The following is a 13,940-nucleotide window of genomic DNA, read 5'->3' on the forward strand; positions in this document are numbered from 1 at the left end:
CAATTATTTCTGGAATTTGGCTACAGCCTCTCAGGCTTCCGGAACTACTACTACGTTTTCCATCCTTTTACAATGTAGGGGTAATTCGAATCTTCCTACGGGAAAATTTAGCTTGCCTTTTTTATAATTTTATTTTCAATGGAATTATGTTTACCTATGAAATGTTTATTAGAGAAACTCCTGAAGAAACAAAAAAAAGTGCAACAAAAACTTAATCAGGTTAGCCACAGCTGTCGATTGGCGCATCATGTATTTTCTTTGCTGTGGCGTATGCAATCGTATGCGTAGCCGCAAGCCGCAGAACGGTGGTTGATGGAATAGGGGGTCCGAATAGCCCCGTACGCTCATTTCGCAAAAAAAAAGTGGTGAGCGTTTTGAAAATATCTGTGTTCTGACCCAAACGAAAATCGTTCCATACAATAGGAGCCTAAAGCTTTCCAAACCACTTTCCTGTTATTTTGGTTTTCACTTTTATTTGTTGCTTTAATCACGGTATTACCATCATAATGATTTTTGTTTTGAGGAGTCTTACAATTTTCTGAGAAATCGAGGGGGTCCGAATTACCCCCATAGTCTTAACAGCCCCGGGTCTCCCAATAATAAGAATGTGCATCGGTTACCTAAAAAATTATTTGAAATAAGTTTGTAACCATTTGGAAACAATTTTAAGACAAGTTAAGTAAAGCCTGCTCGAATATAATTTAACAATAGTGTTTACCCTACAAACGATCATTAAACAATAAATAAATATTATGGTTATTAGGGGAGAGTGGATACGCTTGATCCCACTTTTGTTTTTTACTCATAACTTTTTAATGAAATAAAAATTTCAATTGCAAAATTTGCCAACTTGTAGGCAATTCGAATTGTAAGAGCTGTGAATATTGTGTAAATCGGAGAACTATGTCCTGCCAGTAATATAAACAGTTTTGAAAATCATGCCATAACGAGGTTTTTGTAAAAACGTGTGGTAACTCGATACCCCGCCTACTAGGGCTGAAGAAACAAAGCCCACTAAAACCTATGGATACGAAAGTTCAGCTAACCACCTATCCTGACAAATTAAATAATAAGCCTACCTTTTTAGATGCACGACAAGCTTTAACCACAGTAGAAAGTCAAGACAAGTATTTGCGGTAAATCAATGCTGTTTAACTGGCTTTTTTCAACATTTAATAACTTATACAATCATTTGTTCACGGAAAAAACATTTTAGTTCAATTAATAGTACCAGGTATGATATGAAAATGATGTTTTTCTAATTTCTAATTATATATATATATATATATATATATATATATATATATATATATATATATATATATATATATATATATATATATATATATATATATATATATATATATATATATATATATATATATATATATATATATATATATATATATATATATATATATATATATATATATATATATATATATATTTCGGAAGTGTTTGAGAGAACTAATGATAGGGATCAAGCATACCCATTGTTACAGGGATCAAAGGTGTTAGACCTGTGCGCCGCCGCGCCACGCCGCCGGTAAATTTTAACAAACGCCGACGCCGAAGGGTAGACCGGCGGCGCGCCACCGACGCCTTTTTCTCACGCCGATAATTCGCGAACTCGAAAATCGTTGACTCATAATTTTATCCACAAATCTAGGAACATTGTGTATGGTCCAAATATACGACGTTAACTGATTCATGATTTATCACATATTGATCTTTATTTGGTATTAGTGGTTGTGAATTACATCACAAAATTAACAAAGTCTTGCTATTTTCTCTAAAATCATTACACGACACTCGGAATATAATGCATGGATCCATTCTTGCTTCGTCAACTGGTTATGATTGCGAGCATATAAGTTACAATTCACTATTCGTGCGCGTGGAATGGTTCAAAAAATCAAAAAAGACACTGCCACTTTAAAGATATATTTTATGAAATTTACGATTATGTGCCTGATCTTAATCTTAGCACATTATCAATTTTACTGAAACGCAGTGTATTATTCATCCATTTTTTAACCGATTCATGATTCCTAATATGCTAGACACGATTCACCAGTCGAGCTCGTGAAACTGTTCACGATATAGTTCATGAAGTAATTAACTTCCACATTATCTTAATATACTTACGTAAACAATTACAAGGAACTCAGACTATTATTCATGGATTATTCGCTCTGCACTTTGGTTTTAAAATTTCTATGTGAGCTATTGTGTACAACTTCTTGCAACCAGTCTCATATGCGCGAGTATTAGATTGAAGGAAACTGACCTGTAACCCTTTTATTCTTTTGTTAAGATGCAGTGTAATGTTCGGAATTAAATGAAACTGCGCTGAGTACCAAAAATACATTACCTATCCACAATTTATGTCCGTGAAATAATTAAGAAAACTATAAGGCAGGTGACTCTGTGTAAAAAATCCGAGGGTAAGCTCAAGACTAAATTGTCACGATAACATGACAAGAATTTACGAAAATCGTTGCATGAAGCTAATTGATAGAAACTTTTGTACATTATAGTGTATCATTTCATTAACATGCTGTAATTTTTCCATGCAAAAATATCGACAAACGACTCGGTGACGAAGCTTTTTGTAGAACGTCTCTGGAAAAACATGATTTGCGGTGGTACCTGCCATTCAAAAAGTACTTAACCGATTTCTTTCAAACTTTGCATACACATGTAAAAAATACGTAAGCCCTACGCTGAGTTTTCGAGTTAAATTTTCAATCAAGGCAAAAACTTTCCAAACTATGCAAAATTTGGCATCTGGGCTAACTTTGACACTTGTCACAATATGAAGGGAGGCTTTGAGAAACACAAAAAAATCGCAATGTTCTACACTAACTTCGAAAACTTTACTTTTAAAAAGTTACAAAATACTCGTAACTATAAAATATTATTTGTTAATTTGGTAGAAAACATTCCCAGTTGGACGAACAATGGACGCACGCGAAAAAAAATTCCACCATTTTTTTTGGTTTGATGATGATAATTACATTCTGTGGGTTGTATTATTACTTCATCTTTAAGTTCTCCAAATTAATAAAAATTCACAGTTGAGAAAATGTCATCGAAAACGATCCATAATTCCACAATTGCCAAGAGGAAACGGGAGAAATGATGCATTTGTAATTGGATTTGACAGTACAATTCAATTGTTTTTTAATGATTGGATTGTGCGTTTTATGTATTTGAAAAGGTTCGTCTGTAAATTTTTAGTTTGAAGTATAAAATAATTAGTTTTCAAAATATGTCGTAAAAATAAAGGTGCCAAATTATATTGGACACAGCTTATAGATTTTATTTCTTAGTAACAGTATGTTATACCATATTCGAATAACCAAAATGTAAAAAATCAAGTAGCAATAGGTCGAATACAGAATATATTCGGATTTCTTTTCAAATCATTGTCAAGTCTATGGAAATTAGAGCAATTAAATGTACATTATGTTTCTCTATTGTAGAGTAATAAGTAAAATTCGAACGTTCTGACAGAGGAATTTTTCTAATAATGACATTGCTAAGCATTCGTTCAGAAAAGAAATCTAGTTGCGTCCTTCTCAAAATAAATTCACTTTTTATTGCACACTGCTGACTTTATGAATTATGTTTTGAAGTGCGGTTGCGGCAATAGCGCGCAGTAAAATCTCATTTCCCGCACCGCATCCGCGGGAAAAAGTGTCTCCCGCGCGGTTGCGGTAATTACCGCAACCGTAACGAACCCTACGTATGCCTTACCATCGCCGTGATTTTGTACTTACAAGAAGTAAAATGGAAAATGAAGTAATGTGTCTACATCGAAAGGTGTCCTTACACGATCATATAAAGTGACATTTCTGCGCAGTAATGCCATAACGCCTCGTGTTATGGTACCTGATATCTGCGGAAGAAAGCGACAATGAAACAATGAAAAGACAACAAAAATTAATTTCCTCAAACAAAACAAAAACTGTTTTACCGTTGCTTAATTTCCCCAATACAGAATAATAAATAATTATTATGGGTCATTGAAATACAGTCGTAACTCTGCATTCTTCAAATTTATCCATTGCAATTATTTCATGCGAAGTCGTAGTATGCGACACCGACAATTTTTCTATTTCGTTCTACAAATTTTACAATTGTAAAAATAGTTCCAGCTTTCATTTATTATCTTGCATTTGGCAAGCAAGGTGGGCACTATTGGAGCTTTAGTTGAAAAAAAAAAATTTGATATGGTTGCGAGAATTACATTTTGTGCAATGTATTCAACAGATGTCGGTAGTACATCGTGGGCGATGATTTTTTTAGAATTTTTTTCAAGCTTCTGTTTGTATGTGCTGCGAAGTCTGTTACAATAGAAACCGAAATTTTTGGAAAGGAATTGTACTGCCAAGAATTATTTTAGTTGCATAGGCGTCAATATGCGTCACGCCGACACACGCCGACGCCACCGCCGCCGGCCAAATATGTCGCTTACGCCGCCGCCGATTAAAAATGCATCGGCGCACACCTCTACCTGTTGTATGAGGTGAACAAAATTTAATTTTTTTGCATGTGTAGTGAAACTCTTTATTCGAAAAACGTGTTTTTCTAGGCAACTGCCCTTCGAAAGTAATCATACTTGAAAATATTCATAAATAATTAGTTCGACAATCTCATACAACCATTCAAAAAATTTGTGAAAAGATCTTCGAGATGGATTGAAACACATATTTTCTAAAATATTATACAATTTTTCCAAACCAAATGTAGTATCTCAGATTTGTTTTTTAAACATTTTAAAGGACCAAATACTTCATTTTCTTTTTATATGGCCAGGGAATCAAATATCCCCAAGGATCAAGTGTCCTCACTCTCCCCTGCTGTTTGACGCATAGCTCTTCCAGTAGCTTTACAGTAGAATTTCTGGCGATAGGTAATTTTACTCAAACAGATCTTAATTTCGGCTAAGCAGTCTCTTATGGATTAAAACGAATTATGTTATGATTACTCCGACGTTTCGATGCAGGGTTCGCATCATCTTCAGGGGACAAATCTACTCAATCTAGATTTGTCCCCTGAAGATGATGCGAACCCTGCATCGAAACGTCGGAGTAATAATAACATAATTCGTTTTAATCCATAAGAGACTGCTTAGCCGAAATTAAGATCTGTTTGAGTACATTACAGTCGAATTCTTCAATCGATAGGTAATTTTACTGAGCTACAAATATGAAACATTAAATTAAAATTATATTTCGCTGTTTCCGAGAAACAATATGAAAAATAGATTATTTTTTAATGTGAAAACACATACATTCCTATTGCACTGTAAGTTTAAGTTGAATTTACATTGAAATTAGCTGTAGAAACGTTAAAATCTGTTGATTTTTGTATTGTAGCATAACATTAGACTTTACTTTGAAATATTGTGTTGTTTCAGTAGCAGAGACCGGGGCTAGTTGGCAGTGTTTTCAGTTGTCATTTTTTACCGCTTTAACCCTTTATAAGGTTCAGAGTTCAGGACTATTAATGAATGTTATATTTATGAAAACACGGTTCTTCCACTTTGTTTAGAATATATTTACATTTATTTCGTAATAAAAATTGTTTTGAAAAAGATGGTAACATAGTTGCCACCACCCGGCAAAAACGTTTCACGATACTCTATTTCTGAAGCAAAGCATAGCTTATGCTAGCTGCCATCATGCCAGTTTTTTGTAATCATTTTTATAATTGCTAGTTTAAATATTTATACCTCCTCCTTTATGTAATAAAGTATCTACACCAATTGTCAACGCATATTTATTTGAAACTTACACAAGTTTTTAAATAACTTTCGTTCTAGACTATACGTCTGTAATCTGAGGTCTCATTATTCAATTCGTTTGAAATATATTAAACATTGGCAACTATACTGCCGCCTTTTTAAATTCAATTTATTTTTTTCTTTCTTATTTTTGCCACCTATAAACTAAGTTTTTGGACAAAAATAGCTTACTTATAGGGTTTAGAACATTTCTTTTAAAATTTGTGCAAATTTTATTATCGTTTTTCAAAAAATTCTTCACTAATTTCAAAGTTATCATTCCATCTTAATGAAAAGCAATAAGAAGAGTTACCTGGCTCATAACAAATTTCCTATGAATAGATCACTTATCACTTCATATTCCTGTGTTACGAACGAAACGAAAAGGTGGCAATATAGTTGTCACCACCTTATAAAGGGTTAATTTAGGTAAACCGTGCAAAATAGAACACGCTGCATAAAAGAGCAGACTGTTGGCAACATCTCTGAATTTAATTGGAATGCTTGTGGCATTGTTTTTGTTTTTACTTTAACAAATATATGACGCGGAAAACCCACCAACTTACCCCGACCCCGGGTTAAGTTGGCGGTATCTATGGGGCTTTTGCGATACGCCAGGAAATTTAATTACGTCAAGGGTCCTTATGGAACATGCTGAATGCCTTTTCAATAAAACTGTATATTAACCGACTTTTGCCATTATATTTCAGTCTGAATACACCGGCATTTTGACTTCGATGCGTTTGTGGATAAGTGTTATATCCGTACGGATACTGAAAGCCGCACTATTGAAAAATTTAATCATTTGTGCAATACCTTGATAACACAAAATGATAAAAAAAAATTAAGAAAATTTACTTAATATGCTCGAAAACACAATATCGCCCACAACTTATACAAATCAAAATGTTATGAAACATAAACACATTGGAAAATGTTTTTCACATTACTTGAGGTACACAACGAGAGACAGCGCTATATGGCGAATGGAAGCGGAGAAAAGGTGGCTTCGCCAACTTACCCCCGCCGCCAACTATCCCAGGCTCCCCTACCGTTACAGCAAAAATTATGGCTTTGTTATTGTTATTGTGTCCTGGATGGGACTCAAAGATACGACGAGGGGCTTTTGAGGCAAGTGTCCTCTGAACCACGAGACCAGTGTGGTTCCGATTTATAAAACAGTAAGCATTACTGAACTTCGCCTTTTGTTTCGACTATTCGTATTTGCAGCCAATCTATACAATCGAAATACACTCAAGTTTTTTTTTACGCGGGGGATACGAGCCGCGTAAATAAAAACCGCGTAAATGAAAACCGCGTAAATTTCAAAATCCGCGTAAATGAAAACCGCGTAAATTTCAAAATCCGCGTAAATGAAAACCGCGTAAATTTCAAAATCCGCGTAAATGAAAACCGTGTAAATTTCAAAATCCGCGTAAATGAAAACCGCGTAAATTTCAAAATCCGCGTAAATGAAGATCATTTAAATTTAAGAATCCGCGATAAAGGGAACCTCATTGATGGATACCGCGTAAATTTCAAAATCCGCGTAAATGAAAACCGCGTAAATTTCAAAAACCGCGTAAATGAAAACCGCGTAAATTTCAAAAACCGCGTAAATGAAAACCGCGTAAATTTCAAAATCCGCGTAAATGAAAACCGCGTAAATTTCAAAATCCGCGTAAAAAAAACCGCGTAAAAAAATACCGCGCAAAAAAAAACCACGTAAAAAAATACCGCGCAAAAAAAAACCGCGTAAAAAAAACTTGAGTGTATATCATGCGAACCCACTCAACAAGCCGTAGATCCGGACCGGAAGTCGGATCGGGATAGCGATTTACGGGGATGCAACAGCTTTCATTTGAGACTAAGTTTGATCAAATCTGTTTAGATCTCCGAAAAACCGATGTGACTGCTATTCTGGATGGGGATACATTCACCGGGCTTCCGGAATCGTCGCTGGTGGCCAATGAGACGAAAGAGATTTTCAATGACACTTAGCACCTTGAGCTACAAATCAGAGCAATTAGGCCTAGGGGCAGATCACTTGTGATGCATTTTTAAAAATCAGCGAAATTAAATGCATTTATTTCCATCAAAATAGAAATTCATAATGTATTTTGCGTTGCGTGCAATGTTGTTTGCGTTGCGTGTAAGACGTCAAAACCCTACAGAAAAACTAGCCCTACATTTAACAAAACGTCGAACAAAGTGTATCAGCGTAGGACGTTTGTTAAACAAACTTTTCTGCGAGGGAGTGCAAAGCTGATGCGAAAATGGAAATTAAATGAATTTTTTCTAATTTTCTGCAAATTTGTTATACATTCTTAGAGTGATCTGCCCCTAGAATTAGGCTCACATTTTAAATATAAATTTCTCCTCTTTAAATCGGGAACCAAAAGTCGGATCCATAAAAAACATCAGTAGCAGCTGATGGGAATGTTGTACCTTTCATTTGAGACGAACTGTGTGAAAATCGGTTCCACCCAGCGATGCCAGATGTGAAGACATGTCTTCATTTTGAAGACATTTGAAAGGCTGTGAAGACGGGTTTTTCATTTTGAAGACAATTTTTTTTTCGGTTGTCTGATCGATTTCTGGCATAATTCTGGCTCAAAATCTAAAACCGATTCAGAATCCTGGTCGGTGAAGACAAATGAAGACATTTTTTCATGAAATGTGAAGACATTTAAAAAATAGGACTGGTATCCCTGGTTCCACCATCTCCGAGGAAAGTAGGTGGCTTTTTTGTAACATATGGTTACTGCTCCCTAATTCATCTTAGCTCCTCTATTCATCCCACCCATTTGAACACATTAGTAAGAGCAGTATCTGCTATCTCTATTCAACACATTGTCTCAAGTGGTGGGATGAATAAGTTTATGTTTTAATCGACTTTTCGCTTCGCATAAACGCGAGCATTTTACATTTCCCTGGTAAAAATTTTAACTGTGTTGCTTCTTAGGAACGAAGCAAAGATGATGATACCTATTTAAAAAAATTAAAATTATATTTCGCTGTTTCCGAGAAACAATATGAAAAATAGATTATTGTTTAATGTGAAAACACATACATTCCTATTGCACTGTAAGTTTAAGTTGAATTTACATTGAAATTAGCTGTAGAAACGTTAAAATCTGTTGATTTTTGTATTGTAGCATAACATTAGACTTTACTTTGAAATATTGTGTTGTTTCAGTAGCAGAGACCGGGGCTAGTTGGCAGTGTTTTCAGTTGTCATTTTTTAACGCTTTAACCCTTTATAAGGTTCAGAGTTCAGGACTATTAATGAATGTTATATTTATGAAAACACGGTTCTTCCACTTTGTTTAGAATATATTTACATTTATTTCGTAATAAAAATTGTTTTGAAAAAGATGGTAACATAGTTGCCACCACCCGGCGAAAACGTTTCACGATACTCTATTTCTGAAGCAAAGCATAGCTTATGCTAGCTGCCATCTTGCCAGTTTTTTGTAATCATTTTTATAATTGCTAGTTTAAATATTTATACCTCCTCCTTTATGTAATAAAGTATCTACACCAATTGTCAACGCATATTTATTTGAAACTTTACACAAGTTTTTAAATAACTTTCGTTCTAGATTATACGTCTGTAATCTGAGGTCTCATTATTCAATTCGTTTGAAATATATTAAACATTGGCAACTATACTGCCGCCTTTTTAAATTCAATTTATTTTTTTCTTTCTTATTTTTGCCACCTATAAACTAAGTTTTTGGACAAAAATAGCTTACTTATAGGGTTTAGAACATTTTTTTTCAAATTTGTGCAAATTTTATTATCGTTTTTCAAAACATTCTTCACCAATTTCAAAGTTATCATTCCATCTTAATGAAAAGCAATAAGAAGAGTTACCTGGCTCATAACAAATTTCCTATGATTAGATCTCTTATCACTTCATATTCCTGTGTTACGAACGAAACGAAAAGGTGGCAATATAGTTGTCACCACCTTATAAAGGGTTAATTTAGGTAAACCGTGTAAAATAGAACACGCTGCATAAAAGAGCAGACTGTTGGCAACATCTCTGAATTTAATTGGAATGCTTGTGGCATTGTTTTTGTTTTTACTTTAACAAATATATGACGCGGAAAACCCACCAACTTACCCCGACCCCGGGTTAAGTTGGCGGTATTTATGGGGCTTTTGCGATACGCCAGGAAATTCAATTACGTCAAGGGTCCTTATGGAACATGCTGAATGCCTTTTCAATAAAACTGTATATTAACCGACTTTTGCCATTATATTTCAGTCTGAATACACTGGCATTTTGACTTCGATGCGTTTGTGGATAAGTGTTATATCCGTACGGATACTGAAAGCCGCACTATTGAAAAATTTAATCATTTGTGCAATACCTTGATAACACAAAATGATAAAAAAAATTAGGAAAATTTACTTAATACGCTCGAAAACACAATATCGCCCACAACTTATACAAATCAAAATGTTATGAAACATAAACACATTGGAAAATGTTTTTCACATTACTTGAGGTACACAACGAGAGACAGCGCTATATGGCGAATGGAAGCGGAGAAAAGGGGGCTTCGCCAACTTACCCCCGCCGCCAACTATCCCAGGCTCCCCTACTGTTACAGCAAAAATTATGGCTTTGTTATTGTTATTGTGTCCTGGATGGGACTCAAAGATACGACGAGGGGCTTTTGAGGCAAGTGTCCTCTGAACCACCAGACCAGTGTGGTTCCGATTTATAAAACAGCAAGCATTACTGAACTTCGCCTTTTGTTTCGACTATTCGTATTTGCAGCCAATCTATACAATCGAAATATATCATGCGAACCCACTCAACAAGCCGTAGATCCGGACCGGAAGTCGGATCGGGATAGCGATTTACGGGGATGCAACAGCTTTCATTTGAGACTAAGTTTGGTCAAATCTGTTTAGATCTCCGAAAAACCGATGTGACTGCTATTCTGGATGGGGATACATTCACCGGGCTTCCGGAATCGTCGCTGGTGGCCAATGAGACGAAAGAGATTTTCAATGCCACTTAGCACCTTGAGCTACAAATCAAAGCAATTAGGCCTAGGGGCAGATCACTTGTGATGCATTTTTAAAAATCAGCGAAATTAAATGCATTTATTTCCATCAAAATAGAAATTCATAATGTATTTTGCGTTGCGTGCAATGTTGTTTGCGTTGCGTGTAAGACGTCAAAACCCTACAGAAAAACTAGCCCTACATTTAACAATACGTCGAACAAGGTGGATCAGCGTAGGACGTTTGTTAAACAAACTTTTCTGCGAGGGAGTGCAAAGCTGATGCAAAAATGGAAATTAAATGATTTTTTTCTAATTTGATGCAAATTTGTTATACATTCTTAGAGTGATCTGCCCCTAGAATTAGGCTCACATTTTAAATATAAATTTCTCCTCTTTAAATCGGGAACCAAAAGTCGGATCCATAAAAAACATCAGTAGCAGCTGATGGGAATGTTGTAATGTTGTGTGAAAATCGGTTCCACCCAGCGATGCCAGATGTGAAGACAAGTCTTCATTTTGAAGACATTTGAAAGGCTGTGAAGACGGGTTTTTCATTTTGAAGACAATTTTTTTTCGGTTGTCTGATCGATTTCTGGCAGAATTCTGGCTCAAAATCTAAAACCGATTCAGAATCCTGGTCGGTAGGGTTACTGCTCCCTAATTCATCTTAGCTCCTCTATTCATCCCACCCATTTGAACACATTAGTAAGAGCAGTATCTGCTATCTCTATTCAACACATTGTCTCAAGTGGTGGGATGAATAAGTTTATGTTTTAATCGACTTTTCGCTTCGCATAAACGCGAGCATTTTCCATTTTCCTGGTAAAAATTTTAACTGTGTTGCTTCTTAGGAACGAAGCAAAGATGATGATACCTATTTAAGCGCAATCTAGTTACTCTAAGGGCCGTTTTCTTCACCCTCGCTTAGCGCTTAAGCCAGGTTTAAACGTACTGGTGAGCCTGGTTTAAAAGTTAAGCGAGGGTCCAATTTATTTTTTTGTGTTACAGAAATTTATGTTTAGTTAAAACTACGCAACTTTCTAGTATATTCGATTAATGTATTCTGATCCGCCTTTGAGTTACAATGATGGGATCAAGTCTCCCCGGGGATCAAGTGTCCTCAGTCTCCCCTACCATTTCTCGTTCATGTAAACAACCTCTACGAACTGTTAAATAAGTGAGGTTAAAGTTTGCTGGAATATTCTTTTATAGATACGCCTGAATTGCGCTGACTATCATGACATTGAAAGAAGCGACATCTAATGAAGAAAACCAGAAATGTTGCTCGATACAATTGTTGCCCCATGTGAGTAACCAGCGGCAACATTGTGTCTCAGCTAAATGTTGCCTGTTGCTTGTTGCCTCGTGAGCAGACTGCTTAAAACATTTCCTTTTTGTGTGTCCTTTGACTCCACAAATATCATAGGTAATTTGAGAAAAATCGGGCCTGCGTCTATCTTTGTTATATATGTTACTGTTTTCTCACGACTTTCGTGTTCTTTGTTTGTAATCTTTATAATGTCTCATGTTATTGTATGATTGTGTGTTATGTTTGGTATACGGTTGGAACCCTAACCGCTCTCTAACCGATTATTTAAAAAAAAAATGTTTTTCAGTTGCGTTATCGTTCAGGCTTTGCGCCTTGTTGCAGACATTAAGCAAATGGTGCAATTGCGATCCCGGAGGAATCTGTAGCTCACTTTTTAATTTTTGTGCATTGCTCTTAGGAATGTTCCATATTGTTATGAACGTGTCCATAGATTCTAAACTCAGATTTTCCTCGTTAAACAGTCTCTGCTTGAGAGTTTCGTCCCTCAACCCAGCAAGAACCCTATCTTGAATAGCAATATCTTTAAATGCCCCGAATCCGCAGAATTCTGCTTGCAGTTTCACTGCTAAAACAAAGTCTTCTGCGCATTCATCGGGTTGCTATACTCGATTACTGAATCGGTATCGCTGTACCAAGTCTGGCTCAGTTCTATCGAACCTTTGTTTCAATTTAGAGTAATTTCGGGAGAGATGCCGCGTCAGGTGAGATGCCGCACTTTTAGTATCTCGTATATAGGGTCATTTTTATACGGTAGTATGATATTGTGAGTTTGTCTTTCGAAGAATTACAACACTGGACATGTAAAATAGTCCTTATTATCTTTTTTTTCGCTCGAACCGTCAACGAGTGCGGACGCCTCTTCAAGCGCTCCGCAAGTAATTTATTAATTAGTATTTTTTTACCTACGTAAACAAACATCGCGCGCGTGCCTCGTAAGTTACAGTGCTATTGAACTTCAAGTAATAGTAAAATAATGCAGTGCGGTGTAAAAACTTGCAACATAAACGACGACCGCTTCCTCTGGAAGTGTGAATTTTGCAGCAGATCGTACCATGCTGCCTGTGTAGGTGTGCAGCGTAATCAGGAAAATTTTATCCGGGCATTTATGGTGCCTGTGTGTGCGGACTGCCAGCACATTATTAGGACAGAGGTCGACACACGCAAAATGATCTATCTACAAGATCAGCTGCTAAAAATGATGAAGTCGCATACGGACACACAACATCGAACCACAGCTGACCTAAAGAGCCACAGTCTTGAATTGTTCGGTAGCATCGAACAATTACTTAACGACGTAAAGCAGTCAATGCAAGTCGTCCATAAAAAAAACGAAAACATATGCAGTAAACTAGGTCAGCATTTTCATTCTTGTGACAATTTGTTGCAAAATTCGATCGACACCATCAGCAAATCGACCAAAACAATATCGGACAATATGAATCATAAAATTGACGAACGGCTATCACACCTCGAGAACGAACTGATTTCCACTAAATGTTCTGAGCCGTACCCTCTCGTCAATTCCGACCTATTGGAGGAATTGAAGGAAGAAGTGAAAGCTATTTCCATTGCAATCTCCAACATGACAATACCAGAAAATGGCATGAATCAATCAAAATCCCTGGCTGAAGAATTAGCGGAAAAATCACACGCAACAGTAATCCAACAGAAAATAGATCATACGTCTCCAGGCTGGCGATTTTGGCAAATGGCAATGGAAGCAGGATTGGACAAAATACGACGCCAAACAACGCATTCGACGACTTCAGGAGAAAGCTGCTGATAA

Source organism: Topomyia yanbarensis, chromosome 2 (genome assembly GCF_030247195.1).
Source record: "Topomyia yanbarensis strain Yona2022 chromosome 2, ASM3024719v1, whole genome shotgun sequence".
Lineage (NCBI taxonomy): Eukaryota > Metazoa > Arthropoda > Insecta > Diptera > Culicidae > Topomyia > Topomyia yanbarensis.